General features: G+C 44.1%; 1 protein-coding gene across 5 annotated transcripts in view; it reads right to left on the reverse strand.

Moving 5' to 3' along the window:
- The window catches only part of Rin2 (Ras and Rab interactor 2), a 208,223-nt gene that overhangs the window by 97,646 nt on the left and 96,083 nt on the right, over positions 1–14,494 (reverse strand). The window contains exon 1 of one of the 5 annotated variants that reach the window (XM_027421603.2): positions 34–427. The exons of 2 other annotated variants lie outside the window; for them this stretch is intronic. The gene's annotated coding sequence lies outside the window, so the exon portion shown is untranslated. Of the gene's footprint in view, positions 1–33; positions 429–1,281; positions 1,498–14,494 lie in introns of those variants that run through there. 2 more of the 5 variants (XM_027421602.2, XM_027421605.2) reach the window with 2 other exon arrangements.

A 14,494-nucleotide genomic window follows, 5' to 3' on the forward strand; every position in this document is an offset into this window, starting at 1 on the left:
ATTGTGCCATTTATTTCCCACCAAAGCCCTTACATCTCCTTTCAGCCCGATTTCCTGCCGCAGCCAGCACTCTTCCTAGACTTTGCCCCACCTCGCTGCCCCACCCCCTCTGCCAGCAGCTGACGTCGAAGGTCCTTAGGACTCCGGGGAGCATAATGATGGCTTTGTGTGTTTGCTTGACCCCATGCTGAAGTCCAAAAGGAACCAATATTAGTTGTCCCCATAATCTGCTCTGAAAGCTTATAGATTTCATATGGCAGATCACAGAAGAATGGAGTTCTCTATGTCCCAGGAAATCCTGCTGTTAGGGGGTGAGGTCAGCATTCCCTCAGCTCTCCTCCCAGGCAAGCAAGGTCAGCAGCAGGGCACTAGGGAGAAATCCCTGTTTTCCCTCTTAGGAGCCAGTGGGACTGGATGCAGCCCAGAGAGTGACTGTTTACAGAGCTCATTTGTGTAAAAGGACGCATGTAAACAGCGCGGATCATCCAGGGGCTTGGGGGTTGGGCTCACTTTGGAACACAGAGGAAAATTTAAAGGCAGGATAACAACATGGCCCTGAATCATCACCAAGACTATCTCGCTTGGAATTTCCCCTCCTAGAACACAGCACAGAAACCAGTAATGTCCACACATACCCTACTTCTAAGTGAAATGGGTACACACACATGGTGCAACAGACCTGGCTGGGACAGGTGTGCACTGAGGTGGCCAGGGAAGTTTCCAAAGCCTTACTTATCCAGTGAAACTGTACAGGTTTAAACAGAAAGCACACAAAGTGCTCCCCCCTTTCCCCCAGTCTCTCTCTCTCTCTCTCTCTCTCTCTCTCTCTCTCTCTCTCTCTCTCTCTCTCTCTCTCCCTCTCCCCCTTTCTCAGTCTCCCCCACCCCCTCCCTCTCAACCATATACCAGCATCCCTACTTGCTATAACATGCACAGGCCAGGGCACATTACAGACATGAATACAGGAAGTAAGAAGTGAAAACCTCACTTGAATCATTAAGAAATATTAAAAGTGGTTGGGCTGCAAGCATGAGGTGGGGAGGTATCAAAGGCTGGTGACAGAGCCAGCAACAGACACTGAATGTTGAGGACGGTGTTAGTGATGGACTAACAAGGGGGAAAGCAAAATCTACCACAGAGCAATGCACAATGTGAAAGCAAGAACCTTTGCTGAGACAGACTCCTTTGGTCCCAAACTGCCTCTCAGCTCACACCCACAGTGAGCTGTTTGGTTGGACTCACGTGTGGAATCTCATCTAGGAAAAACAGTCTCTCACATACCCAGCCTTCCTTCCAAAACCTCCTCTAGTTGAGGTGTTGCTCCATGTCTTGGTCACTTTAAGTCTCTCCCGCATTCTGTTCCATTTGTGACCCTGCTGGGATGAAGGCCAAAGTTCCAAAATCCTTCTGGAGAGGTGGCAAGCTTCATGGCAATCCCCCTGACTCTAGAGGTTCAGGTTCCCAGCTCAGCATCAAAGTGGGAGTCTAGCTCCAAGGTTTTTGAAGTCCATCCTTATTAGCAACGTCCATAGACTGGCGTCACTCCAGAGTGAAAACACAGCTCTGTGTTCAGAACTGGAGCAGGATGGGAACCTTGGGCAGCAGACGATTAACTGTTTAGACCCAGAAACACAGACACGTTAACAAAGTGTACACTTTAAACAAACCTGAGGCTTGTCATCTTTTTTTCTTCTGGACGTTCTCCTGGCAGGAGATCCCGCATAGCCTGGCAATTCAGGAATTGCTAAGAGAGAGCCAAGACTTCATTTCTCATCCAGAACAGTTTCTTTGTTCGGCTCCAGGGTTTTCCATATACAAACCTTTGCTGATGAGCTAAAGCACACAAGGAATTTTGCTTTTGGCAATGGAGTCCTCAGAATCCCTGAAGTCTGCAGCTGATTTAATTAGCGGTGGATACCCTGTAACTCTGGCAGTCCTCATTAAATATCCAGTTAGATTCTGTGGGGCCAGCAGATTGTTGTATTTCTTTAAAGGATGAAGGCGATGTCTTTTCTTATTTGTAATGGCTTCTCCAAGATAAGAACACCTTGACAAGTGCCATAGCAGGTACATGTCACATAATGGGAGATGGGAACATTACCACACTAGATCCAGATTGGGCTGTGCATGTGTGTGCATAGACATGTATAAGGTTTTCAGTGACAGGAAGTTTTAGTTCATGACCATTCAATGCAATGGTTTTCTTCCCAACCCATAATTTTTCAACACCTTGGCATAGGTATTGAAAACACCCATAGCACAACATGGAGGTGACTGTAGTCACGTTTCCCCTCCTTTCAGCTCCCCATCCTTCCCAAAGATATCATCCAGCAGTGGGATCCCCAAACCACTCAGTTACAGCTGGACAACAAAACAAAACTGTACCGTAGCTTGAGCCACAATAAGGTTCCTCCAGGCCGATATCCTTGCCTGGTTTCTCTGAAGGGTAAGTCATCAGATTCTTGAAAAATGAGACCCGTCTGTCCAGTGTTCTCTCTTTCCAGACACTACCCAAACCAGCAAAAAGGCACTGCTGCAGTTGAGTAGCCAGGCCTTTCTATCAATCACTGAAAGGATGTAAATGGAGCCACAGTCAGAGATAAAGGACAAAGGCAGGAAGCAGGTGCTCCTCAGTATCCCAGAGACCCTGGGCTGGCCCTCTGCAATTGACCTCTGTGGCTTTCCAGGTGGTCCCAAGAGTGACTTCTGAGGTACTGAAGATATGCTCTTCAAAGTGTAAAATGATACCCATGTCCTCTGGCTGGGTGCCAGCTGTCCTGGCAGCCTGCTGAGCAAGAATGTTCCAAGTCCTAGAAGCCACCTGGGCATCACTGAGGCTACCACTCCTGCTGGGACATGGTCACAGGCCAGCCTCTGTGGAGCCAAATGCAGAGACAAAGGCAGAGGTTTCTGTATGGCTGGCTGGTTGATGGAGCTGCTTCCATGTTTTGTGCTACCTTCCTGGGGGTGGGGGGTGGAGAGATCTGGGAAAGGCTGAAGGGATGGAGCCTGCAGTCATGGATTGTTTAAGGACAATATGGGATATATTCTGTGTGAACATGGCACATGGTCCAAACACAAACTAAGATGACTACTGAATCACACGTGACATAACCCAGGGGACCACAGCCTTACGTTTGGTCTGTTGCTGACAGAAATGAGGTTGGGTAGCATATGAGCTATTGAGAGGCAGGCTTTTCCCTCCCAGCCTCTATTTTTTCCTTCCTCTTAACTTAGACAAACTGCATACTCTCTATTTTTTTTTAAAAAGGACATATTTATGGTATACAATATAATGCTTTTTGAAATCTGTGAACACTCTGAGTAGCTAACTCATGCTAACCGGCATGTCTCAGCCTGTGCTTGTTTATTTAGGACAGCACTTAAAAGTCTCAGCAAAGTTCAATCTTTATTCCCTGAGACAGGATCGCACTATGTAGCCCTGTGACACAGACCGGGCTGGCCTTGAACTCACAAAGACCCATCTACCTCCACCTCCAGAGTGCTGGGATTAAGGGTGTGCACCACCACTCCCAGCAAATATACATTATTATTAATTACAGTCATCATCAACATGTTGTACAACAGAGCTTCCAGATTTGTTTCTCCCATCTGACTGAAATTTTGTATGCTTTGCTCAACCTCACCCTAATCCTTGCTCCTCTGCTATTTATTTGCTTTAGGTCACAAGTGCAAAGCCCACCTAGAAATAGCAGATGCAACAGTTGGGAATCTATCGCTCACAGTGAGGTCTAAAACACAAAGTTCAGGGGCTGGAGAGATGGCCGAGAGATGGTTAAAAGCACTTATTCTTGCAGAGGACCTGGTTTCCATTCCCAACACCCAAATGGCAGTTCACAACCGTCTCTAACTCTAGCTCCAGGACACACATGATACAGACATCAGACATATATGAGAGCAAAACACTCCTACATATAAGATAAGATAAATAAATCTAAAAGAAGACAAAAGGAAGGAAGGAAGGAAGGAAGGAAGGAAGGAAGGAAGGAAGGAAGAAGACAAAGCTTTGCAAGCCCGAGTTCCTGCCTCCAATCTAATCATACGCAATTTTTTTCTACTCACTCCATTTTTCTTTTAGTAGCCTAGTGAAGCATAGTAAGTGGGTTTACCTTAGTAAACAAGATCTCATTATTATAATTATTTTACTGCCAAAAAGACTCACCCCAGGGGACCAGTCAGGGTAAGACTGAACCTGACCAAGGTGCTGCACCCCCTGCCTGGCTGTAGTCCAGCCTTTCTCCCCCTGGCTTTTGTCTTCTTTGAGAGCATGGGAGCTCCTGTCTGTGTCCAGGAACCAGCTCTGAGCATTTCCATAACTGCTTTTGTATTGCCAGGGATTTTTTGAGTTGGACAGGAAAATGTTATTCCAGATTCTGGCTCAACAATTCGAGTTATGTGGATTCAAAAACAGTTTTCAGTGTCTTGTCTTTCACTCAGCAGTTAAACCTTTTTTTTTTTTTTTTTTTTTTTTTTTGAGACAGGGTTTCTCTGTCCTGGAACTCTCTATATAGAACAGGCTGGCCTCAAACTCAGAGACTGGCCTGCCTCTGCCTCTGGAGTACTGGGATTAAAGGTGTGTATCACCACCACCCAGCAGTCTTTTTTAAACAGTTATGTCTTCTGTTTTGTTTTGAGACAGGCTCTCCCAGTGTAGCCCTGGTTGGCCTTGAACTCTCAATTCTTCAGTCTTGCACAATGAGATTACAAGTGTATATCCTCACACCCAGCTCTTATATGTTTTGCGATCATGAAAACTTTTCATTTACAAGAGAAACAAGTGCTGGAGAGGCAGCTCAGTGCTTAAGAGGGCTTACAGCTCTTGGAGAGGACCTGGGTTTGGTTCAGCAACTACATGGTGGCTTACATCCACCTTCAACTCAGGTTCCTGGGGGATCTGACCCCCTCTTCTGACCTCCATGGGCTTCTTCACACACATGGTGCACATACATAGCGGACACAAACACACAGCTGGCAGGAGTTGGCTCTCTCCTTTCACTGTGTGGATCCTAAGGATCCAACTCAGGCCATCAGGTTTGGCAACAAGCACTTCACCTGCTGAGCCATCTCACTGACCCAGGAAAGGATATATTTTTAAAGACACAGACCTTGGGGCGACACCTATGTATAGCATAGTAGCAATCTTACATTGTATCCCGTTTTAGCAATGTTGGCGTAGAACATCTCTGACTTACTGTCATCATTCCAGTGTGTCCACAGCTCTTAGTGTTTTAGACAGGACACACTTCTCCAGTTCACCAGAGCTCATGCTGACTTCCCTCACTTTTGTGCTGTGTGTGACCACCCTCACACCAGGGCACACCCAGAGGAGACTGCAGATTGCATCTTGTATTTGATGTGCCACTTGAGCGAATCTGCCTACCACCGCCCCTGTGCTATGTCTGGATGGACACTGACTCAGGCTAGGAACAAACCAGCTGCTCTCAGATGAGTAGGCTCTTCTGCTCAGGAACTGGAGAGGCACACAGTAGGTACCTATGCCATGAAGCTGGACTTGGTACACATAACAGTTCAGCTTGTGGGAAGCAGATATCTGGTGCATGGGGAGAAAGTAGCATGACCGGACATAAGAGGCCACTAGATGATATGGGGCAGGGGTGTGCGCCTGAGTCTTGAGCAGTCTGATAGCTCATAGTCTTTGACCAGAAAAGCTACAGAAGGATAGAGGCGACAATGGCAGAAACAGGACGAGTTTGAGGATGTTATCCTCTAGTCAGGTCTTTAATTCAAAGATGTTGGAATAAACTAATGAAGGCTCTGGGGAAGAAAAAGGCCCCTTGACAAAAATAGCATATGGTAATGACACCTTTGATGAAGATTTCCCAGGAAAGGGAAACAAATTAGAGACCTGGTAGGTGCCTGCTCTTTGACATCACTGCAAATGTAAGGAAACCTGTATTCATTCGTTCTCATTTTCCTCCTCCTCTTCCCCTCCCCTTTCTCTACCTCTCTTCCACCACCCTGCTCTCTCTTGGTTCAGAATTAGATCATAGGACGAAGTTGTGGACTACTGGAAGATGTTTTTCCCTATTTTTTTTAAATCTGTTTTTTGTGACCCCTAAGGAAGTTTCAACTCCACATTTAACAAACACAAATAGTTTCACTGGAATGATCCCAATAACAATCATTTTCAAAGGAAAACATTTCTAGAGCAAACCCCATCAGGTCGTCTTAATTATTTGGCTAATTTTCGTATACAATACAGTTAACATGCTTAAAATTGCTCTTCATGGGCTGGAGAGATGGCTCAGCGGTTAAGAGCACTGACTGTTCTTCCAGAGGCCCTGAGTTCAATTCGCAGCAACCACATGGTGGCTCACAACCACCTTGAATGAGATCTGGTGCCCTCTGCCTGCATGCAGGCAGAAGACTGTATACATGATAAATAAATAAAATCTTTTAAAAAATTGCTCTTCAGTTTTATTGGGCTCTTGCATCATTTTCTCTTTTCTAATGTCAAATGTTAAGCTATTGAATAATATATTTTATTCTATTTTTTTTGTAGTGCTGGATATTGAACCCAGGGCCTAATGCCTGCTGGTTAAATGTTCAGTCACTGAACTGCATCCCCAACTTTCTTATGTTTTACTTCCATGCATAGGTCTACGACCCATACCAAACTGGTTCTTGTGTAGCACATGAAGTATAGAAAGTTGAGAGGATTTTTCTACACCGAAATTCACTTAATTTAAAATTTAAAGAGAATAAATTTAAGAACAAAGTACTCTTTATTCTTTAATATTTTTATCTTATTTACTAGCAGCTTTGTTATTTGTGAAAAGTAATGAACATACCAAGTTCAACGGCTACCTGAAAATGGCCTGCATTACTGGGCATGGTGATGCACACATGTATTCCCAGCACTTGGGAGACTGAAGCTAGGGGAACCAGAGTCCAAGGTCAGCCTAGGCTACATGACTATATCCAGTCACACACACACAAAAAATGTCCTGGGCTAAAATATGACAACTACCCCTCAGAAGTAAGGAAAGAGGCATATCATTGCCACATCCCACATACCTGGGAGTGCATGGGGTCTTGAATACCATGAACTGAATTGTGTTGGGTCTGAATATAAACATCTTCCCAGACAAAATGCCCATAGTTTGAAGTTGTGTTATTCAGCTTGTAGTGCTATTGAAAGGTGAATGGATCATGAAGACACTAACCTCATTAATGAAATTCATAGCTGAATGGGATATCAAGAGGTGGGGCCTAGCTGGAGGTAGAACTTATCTGTAGCTCATCTCTCTCTCCCTTGCTCTCTCTCTCTCTCTCTCTCTCTCTCTCTCTCTCTCTCTCTCTCTCTCTCTCTCTCTCTCTGCTTCCCTGCCACTAAGAGGCAAGCAGCCTATCTCGATGATGTTCTTTTGTATTGCCATGGGCCTAAAGGGAAATGGGCTTCTCTCTTTAAAAAAAAAATCAAAAATTTAATTTTGTCAGAGCAACAAAAAGTCAAGATTGTTGCCTCCCCCTTTCCCTCTTCCTCCTTGTTGATTGGATCCAGGGTCTGTCAAAATAAACTGTCACCAACCCACACACTCCCCCCGCTTTCTTCTGCTTATACTGTGTGTATTGAGGACTTAACACAACTAGAAATTTATCATTAAGACATTTATTCTCCCCTTTAAATCGGCAAAGTGCTGAAAAATGTTTAATAACTGGCTTGCTGGGGACTCAAAGCCCTAAATTTTGATATTTGCTTGTTTTGTGGTATAAATACTGCTACCATAGCTGACTCTAACCTTCCAAAATGACTTCAACAGATTGGCAAAAGACACAAAAATTTAATAATCAGTTCTGGTGAGCAGGCAGAGCCAAATCCATTGCACCATTGCACTTCACTCACCAAGTCTAGGCCACTAAGTCTTTGAAGAGGTTTTATAATTTGGTTCTTCATACACTGAAGTAATAAACTATAGCAAATGTAGGAAATTAGCTCTGAAGACTGAGACTATGCTTCATCCACAAATCATTTATTTGTCACCAGTTGGACACAACTGCTTCTGGCTATTACCTTATTACCTTAACCAAGTTAAATGGTGCCATTAGGCTTTTATTTATTTATTTATTTATTTATTTATTTATTTATTTATTTATTTTGTATACCATGTTCTGCCTGCATGTCTGCCTGGAAGGCAGAAGAGGGCACCAGATCTCTTTACAGATGGTTGTGAGCCACCATGTGGTTGCTGGGACTTGAACTCAGGACCTCTGGAAAAGCAGTCAGGGCTCTTAACGTCTGAGCCATCACTCCAGCCCCATTAGGCTTACCTTAAGGAATTCATATGTTTAGTCTGTTATCTTAGGCTTTGTGCAGTTCATTTTCTTAGAGGTTAGACAAGAAGATAATGGGAATCCTATCTGCTTATTGAAAGTAATACTGTAGGGGCTGGGGAGATGACTCAGAGGTTACAAACACTGGCTGCTCTTCCAGAAGACCTGGGTTTGATTTCTGTCACCCACATGACAGCTCACAGCCACTCATAACTCTAGTTCCAGGGGATCTGATCTTCTGTGGGTACTACACACATGTGGTACAAAGGCAAAATGTCCATATACATCAAAAAAAGAAAGCAATACCATGGAGGTTGGAGAGGTGGGTCTGTGGGTAAAATGCTTGCTGTCCAAGTGTAAGAATCTGCGCTTAGATCTCTGGCCCCCATAGAAATGCAAGGTGGGTGTGATGGTCCATTTGTAATTCCAGGAGAACTGGGAGGTGCAGACAGGGAATACCAGGAATAAGCCAACTAGACTGGATGAATAAGTGAGCTCTGAGCTCAAGTGAGAGACTCAGCCTCTACACACAAAGTGGAACATGACTGAGGGAGGAATTCAGCCATAACCTTAAACTTCACATTCATGGAACACCCTTGTGCATCAACACACACATACATATATACATGCATGTACACAACACACAAATTAGCACAGAAATAGGACTATATTCTCCCCTCATCTATGGTTTCAGTTACTCAAGGTCAACTCTGTTTTGAAATATTGAATGGAAAATTCCAGAAATAAACTGTCTATAAATGTCACACTGTGCAGCATTCTGAAAAGCACAATAGATACTTGTATCTTCCTACCTGGGACTTGCAGCATCCAGTGTCCCTGTGTATACCACCCATCCACCTGTCATTCTGTAGCTGCCTTGGTTGTGAGACCAGCGAGTGTATTCAAGTAGTTCTTATTGTACTTAATGGTCTCAAAGGGTAAGTGATGCTGGCAACTGGGATAGAACAAAGAGAAACCACGAAGTGTTGCTTATAAGTGAAAAGTAAAGATTGGCAGCTTATTAAATTAAACAAAAAAATCAATACATTTTTCTAATTGGAAAGAAGGGGGAAATGTGGTAATTTTACAGTCACACCTCAAATTGCAGAATCTGTGGCCATGGTGTGTGCTGAGTGCTTAGTTAAGATGGAAGAACAGCTGATGCATATATGGAACTCTGGTGCATACATGGGGTTCTATGTATGTGTTTAGGCATCCTTTAAGGGTATTTTAATGCATCCCCCACGCCTTAGTTCTGTTTCTGTTGCTGTGATAAAATAAGCAACCTATGGGTTAAGGGGTTTATTTTACTTCATGATTCCAAGTTAGAATCCATGGCTGCAGAGAAATCAAGGCAGCAGGACCTTGATGTAGCCAATCAGATCCACAGTCAAAAGCAGAGAGAAGGATGCGTGCATACCTATTCCTAAACTCCTTTCCATTATCATATAATCTAGGACCCAAGCACAGGGAATGATGGTGCCCACTTGTAGGCTATGTCTTCCCATCATCAGTTAATGCACTCAAGACAATGTGGCCACACTGTCCTGCAGTCAGAATCTGGAAATTAGCAAAGGAGATGCATAAAGAAATAGGCCTACAAAATATTCTGTGTCTACCAGAACCATGGGAGCCCACACAACACTTTCAGTGCTATCTGCTGCCATCACCAAACAGGCGGCTTAGTGTCAGTGACAGTGCCTCAAATTTTTAGCATGTTTCTTGGTTGGCCAATGGCATTCATGTCAGTTACTGAGAGATGCAAGTATACAGGTTTAGGGTAATACATGAATTGCATTACATACTACTCAGTTTGGCACAGGTGGCAACTACCAGGGTATCTGTTGAGCTCTCTGACTCTCTTTGAAGTGCAGTGTTTTCCTTTTCATAGTCAGCCCCATTTCTATCCTCTTGTTCATGTCTTGCAGGCAGAGAGATTCCAGAACACTGGGGTTATGGAACATGATCAAGACTTGGAGGGAATATGAACTCAAGAGCGGCTCAACCCTTCTGTCCTGCAGACTTGTTCCTTCATGGAGAGGAGAGTGGTGAGAGAGGAACAGTGTGCAGAGCCTAGGTCTCAGGGAACAGAGGGGTGGTGGGCAAAATTACCTCAGGGCTCACAGCAGAAAAGGCCCACCTTTCCCTACTGCTTCCATTCCTCCTCAGAGTTTATCAATCTTGGTTTGCCCAAGCATAGGGTTCAGTCCTGAGTGGTCCAGGTTATTTGTCTGTAACACTTGGAGAAAGCAGGCAACATGGATTTGAGAGCCAAAGTTTCTTTCTGATGGGTACTTTAAGAGCATCCTGGCTGCTGGGCTCTTTTCTTTGTATATGGCTCTTTCTATAGCCTCTTCACTGTCGGCCCACCATCTTGGATTACTCCCCAGTGCATTCTAAACTAGCTGCTGTGCTCTCCAAGCATTCTTATCTTGGAAGTCAAAACACATTCAAGTAGCCTTGAAAAACCCTTCTACCTTTGTGTCTGCAACCATGTTGCCATATTCACTGCCTTGGCTCTAGGATAATGGTCATAGCTTTCCACAATCAGCTCCTCCTAGCTTCAATTTACCACAGATAATAAAGTGGATAACATGGTCTGATTATAATGATTAAACAAGGCCTTCTCTTGGGCATCTGTGGTAATCCCAAGCCAAGGAAAAGAAGAGATCGTAAGTTGGTGCGTGTTCAGCCTCTTCCTCTTCTGCAGGAAGGAGAGTTTCTACCAGGCCAAACCAACCCTCTCATGGTCTTCACTGAAATGATGTGGGGAGGGGTCTGGATAATTCAGAGTTAATGCGCTGTTGCTCTAGACACAATAGTTATAGTGGCTAATCTTGATTGTCAACTTGATGCGACTTAGAACCACATCATGGGTGTGTCTCTGAGGATAGTTCCAGAGAGGTTTAACAAAGGAAAGAAGACACACCCTGAATGTGGGTGGCTGGGGTCCCAGGCTGAATAAAGAGGAGAAAGTGAGCTGAGCACCCATGTTTATCTCTTTTTGCTTCTTGACTACAGATGGAAAGTGACTCTCTATCTCACGATCCAGCCTTCATGCCTTCCCCAAATGAAGGACTGGACCCTCAAAGTGTAAGCTGAAATAAGCCCTGGGGTCCTTAAGCTGCTTTTAGCAGGTATGTTGTCATGGTGATAAGCAAATCCCTAACACATCAAACTGGTTGGTTTTTAGTATTTTGGCTTACAAAGTGCTTTTATATATAAACCCCAAATTACCTGTCTCCTTGGAGATCACACCTGCATGTTGTCTTTGTTTGGCACTCCCCCACAGTGCTAGAAGATTTCATTTTAAACAAAGCTTTCTCCCTAGACTATCAGTTAGGCCTTATTCCATTACTTAGAAGTCTTTCCCTACAAACATGTTTTTCTCCTGTCTCCTGTTTCTAAAATTATTATTTTCTACCGCTTCAGTACTTCATCAAGTTAGACAAAGGCAGCATACAGAAGTCAACCCATGCTGCTGTCAGATTTATACATTATTTCTGGGCTGCTGCTGTTTCTTTTTCCAGGTTCAAACAGAAAGAGGACAAAACAAAGCACCCAACATTTGTGAGTTTTCTTCCTGCTCTCCCACCTCTTTTCCTAGACTCAGGAATATCTGTCTACAGAAAGTAGCCAAAAGCATTCATTTCTGGTTTCTCCCTCTCAAATTTAGCTTCAGATGCCGACTTTCCACTCCACATTCCGTTCCCCTGAAGTCCTCGCTCTCTCTTCAGCTAATAGCAACGCCAGGCTTGAAGGCTCACCGAGAGAGCTGGCTCTTCCTCCCTTCGTCCTGTATGTCAATCTGTCTGCACCTCTGCTGAGTTTTCAGGCCCCAGTCTCTCTCGTCTTCCTCCTGGTCTGCACAGCCACTTGGCCTTGAACAAGGATGCCTTAATAGCTTCATCAGTGTCTGTCTGGGCAGTGCCACCATCCATCTCAGCACCACCAGCCAGCCAGCCTGCCCCAAAGGGATGACTCTGCTATAGCTTGGAGAGGCTGAGCAAACTCCCAAGGGTTCTTGTTATTGAAAACTGATTCCTACTTTGGGAAAGTAATGTTAGGAAGATGTGAACTTTAGATGTGGGCTTTGGGAGGTCATCAAATTGGCTAAGCTCATGAGATCACCTTTGATTGAATACTGGCGGGCATATAGTCAAAGCAAGGACTGAAGGGTAAACTCAGTGGGAGAGCAGGTGTGAGGCCCTGGCTTCCAGTCACACCACCACACACACACACACACACACACACACACACACACACACACACACACACGCACGCGTACACATACACGGCCTCCCTGTCTGGCTATATACTGCCCTGCCTTTGCTACTTTGCTAGCATGAACGTCTTTACCAGATGTACCAGGACTGCGCGCCAAAATAAACCTCTTTTCTTTGTAATTTACTCAGACTGTGATATTATGTTATTAGCAAGAGAAAACAGACTAAGACTGGCTGTTTCCCAGCATCCCACTTCCCTGCTGGAAATGCAAATTTTAGAATTTAATGGCCTGGTCCCTCCTTGGGTAGCCAGGGCTCCTTGGGTTCTGAATCAAATCCAAGTTTCTAAACTTCCCAAGGAAGTCGTGTCCCTGCATCCCTCGGGTCTCACTAGGCTCCTCGGTCATTGTCACTATGTTGTTCAGTCTTCCAGATGTTCTGAAATAAGTGCCTTGTTTGAGAAGCGATCCCAGGAAACACTGTCAGGGAAAAAGACAGGCAGCTTAAGATGAGAAGGCATCTTAGCACTGTTCTCCAGGGTGACTTGACCGGTGTGCCATCTTAGGCCCTTCTGGGTTATCTCTGCCTTTGCTTTTGAGCAATAAGCAATTCTTGTGCTCACGGTATTATGTTCTCTGGTTAATACCAGCAGGTAATGTTTCTGCCAGTTTCTAGTCACAGCCTGTTATTGATAGATCAATACCTAGCCTTGCCTTATGTGTGTTTCTATTTAAAATAACCTAATTCAGCACATTGCTGGTTCAGTATCAACAGTGCTCTATCTCATGTCCAATAGATCCAGCATGTATACTTTCTCCACAGGGCATATTTTAGCCTTCCTGAGCCGAGGAATGCTAGACAGCACTTCAGTGTCGTACATACTCAGAGGCCACTTAAAACAGGAAAATCACACACAAGTACACAGCAGAGCAGAGAAATGTAGAAAATGCAGTACTCAGGATACCACAAAAATGACCCGTTTGCTTGTTTGCTGCAGGAGATGAATAAGACGGTGATGCTGAACCTCACCTAGCCCAGCTGAAGGGCATGTCAAGGGAATCAAAGTGTCTGGCTCCCTGTGCATATGTCCCAGTGGCCAAAAGGGCTCTACCATGATTGGTTTAGATTTGGTGGAGTGGGCAAATCTGCTAAGACAGAGATCACCAATGATAAAATCAACAGTGTGCATTTTCAACTCTGTAAATCATAGAAAATGGAAGTTAATGGTAAGGGTGCCTGCCCATGAGCTGCCTTTTGTTCTGTGAGGTTCAACTGTTATTGTCCTTGGGATATTGACATGTTCTGTGATCCCTTCCATTTTCAATATTGCTTTTTCATGGTCTCATCTAATCCAGCTGCCTTCAGACTCACTGTATTACTGAGAATGACCTTGATTCTCAGGGCTAGGATAATAGGTGTGTGCCACCACACCTGGCTAATTCAATTATAATGAGTTTCTTATATCAGCTGTCTGTAAAGTTCATTGTGGGCCAAATGTACCTCCCACATGAATTCATACATAAAGTTTTATTGACATACAACAATGGATCTTTTATTGTATTATCTACAGCTGCTTCTGGGTATAGTAGCAATAAGACCATATGGCCTACAAACCTTAAGATATCTATTATCTATTTCCTGAAAAGTTTTGTCATACAATTATATGTATGTGATTACATTTAAAAACCACATGTGATACTTAAAAAGTAATCTTACTTTTCCTTTTGAGGCAGGCTCTTATAGCTTGCACTGTTCTAGAACTCATGTATTAGCTCAGGCTAGCCCTGATTCACAATCTTCTTACCTCTACCTCCCATAGGCTGAGATTACAGATGTGAACTTTTAAAAGTCTGGATGTAGTTCTGTTTTGGTTTTTTTTTCTGCATAGTTGTATAGATGTCTGGTTTGTTTTTGTTTTATTTTGTTTTGTTTCATTGGAAGTACTGGGGATT

The sequence above is a fragment of the Cricetulus griseus genome, chromosome 6 (genome assembly GCF_003668045.3).
Source record: "Cricetulus griseus strain 17A/GY chromosome 6, alternate assembly CriGri-PICRH-1.0, whole genome shotgun sequence".
In the NCBI taxonomy this organism is placed as follows: Eukaryota; Metazoa; Chordata; class Mammalia; order Rodentia; family Cricetidae; genus Cricetulus; species Cricetulus griseus.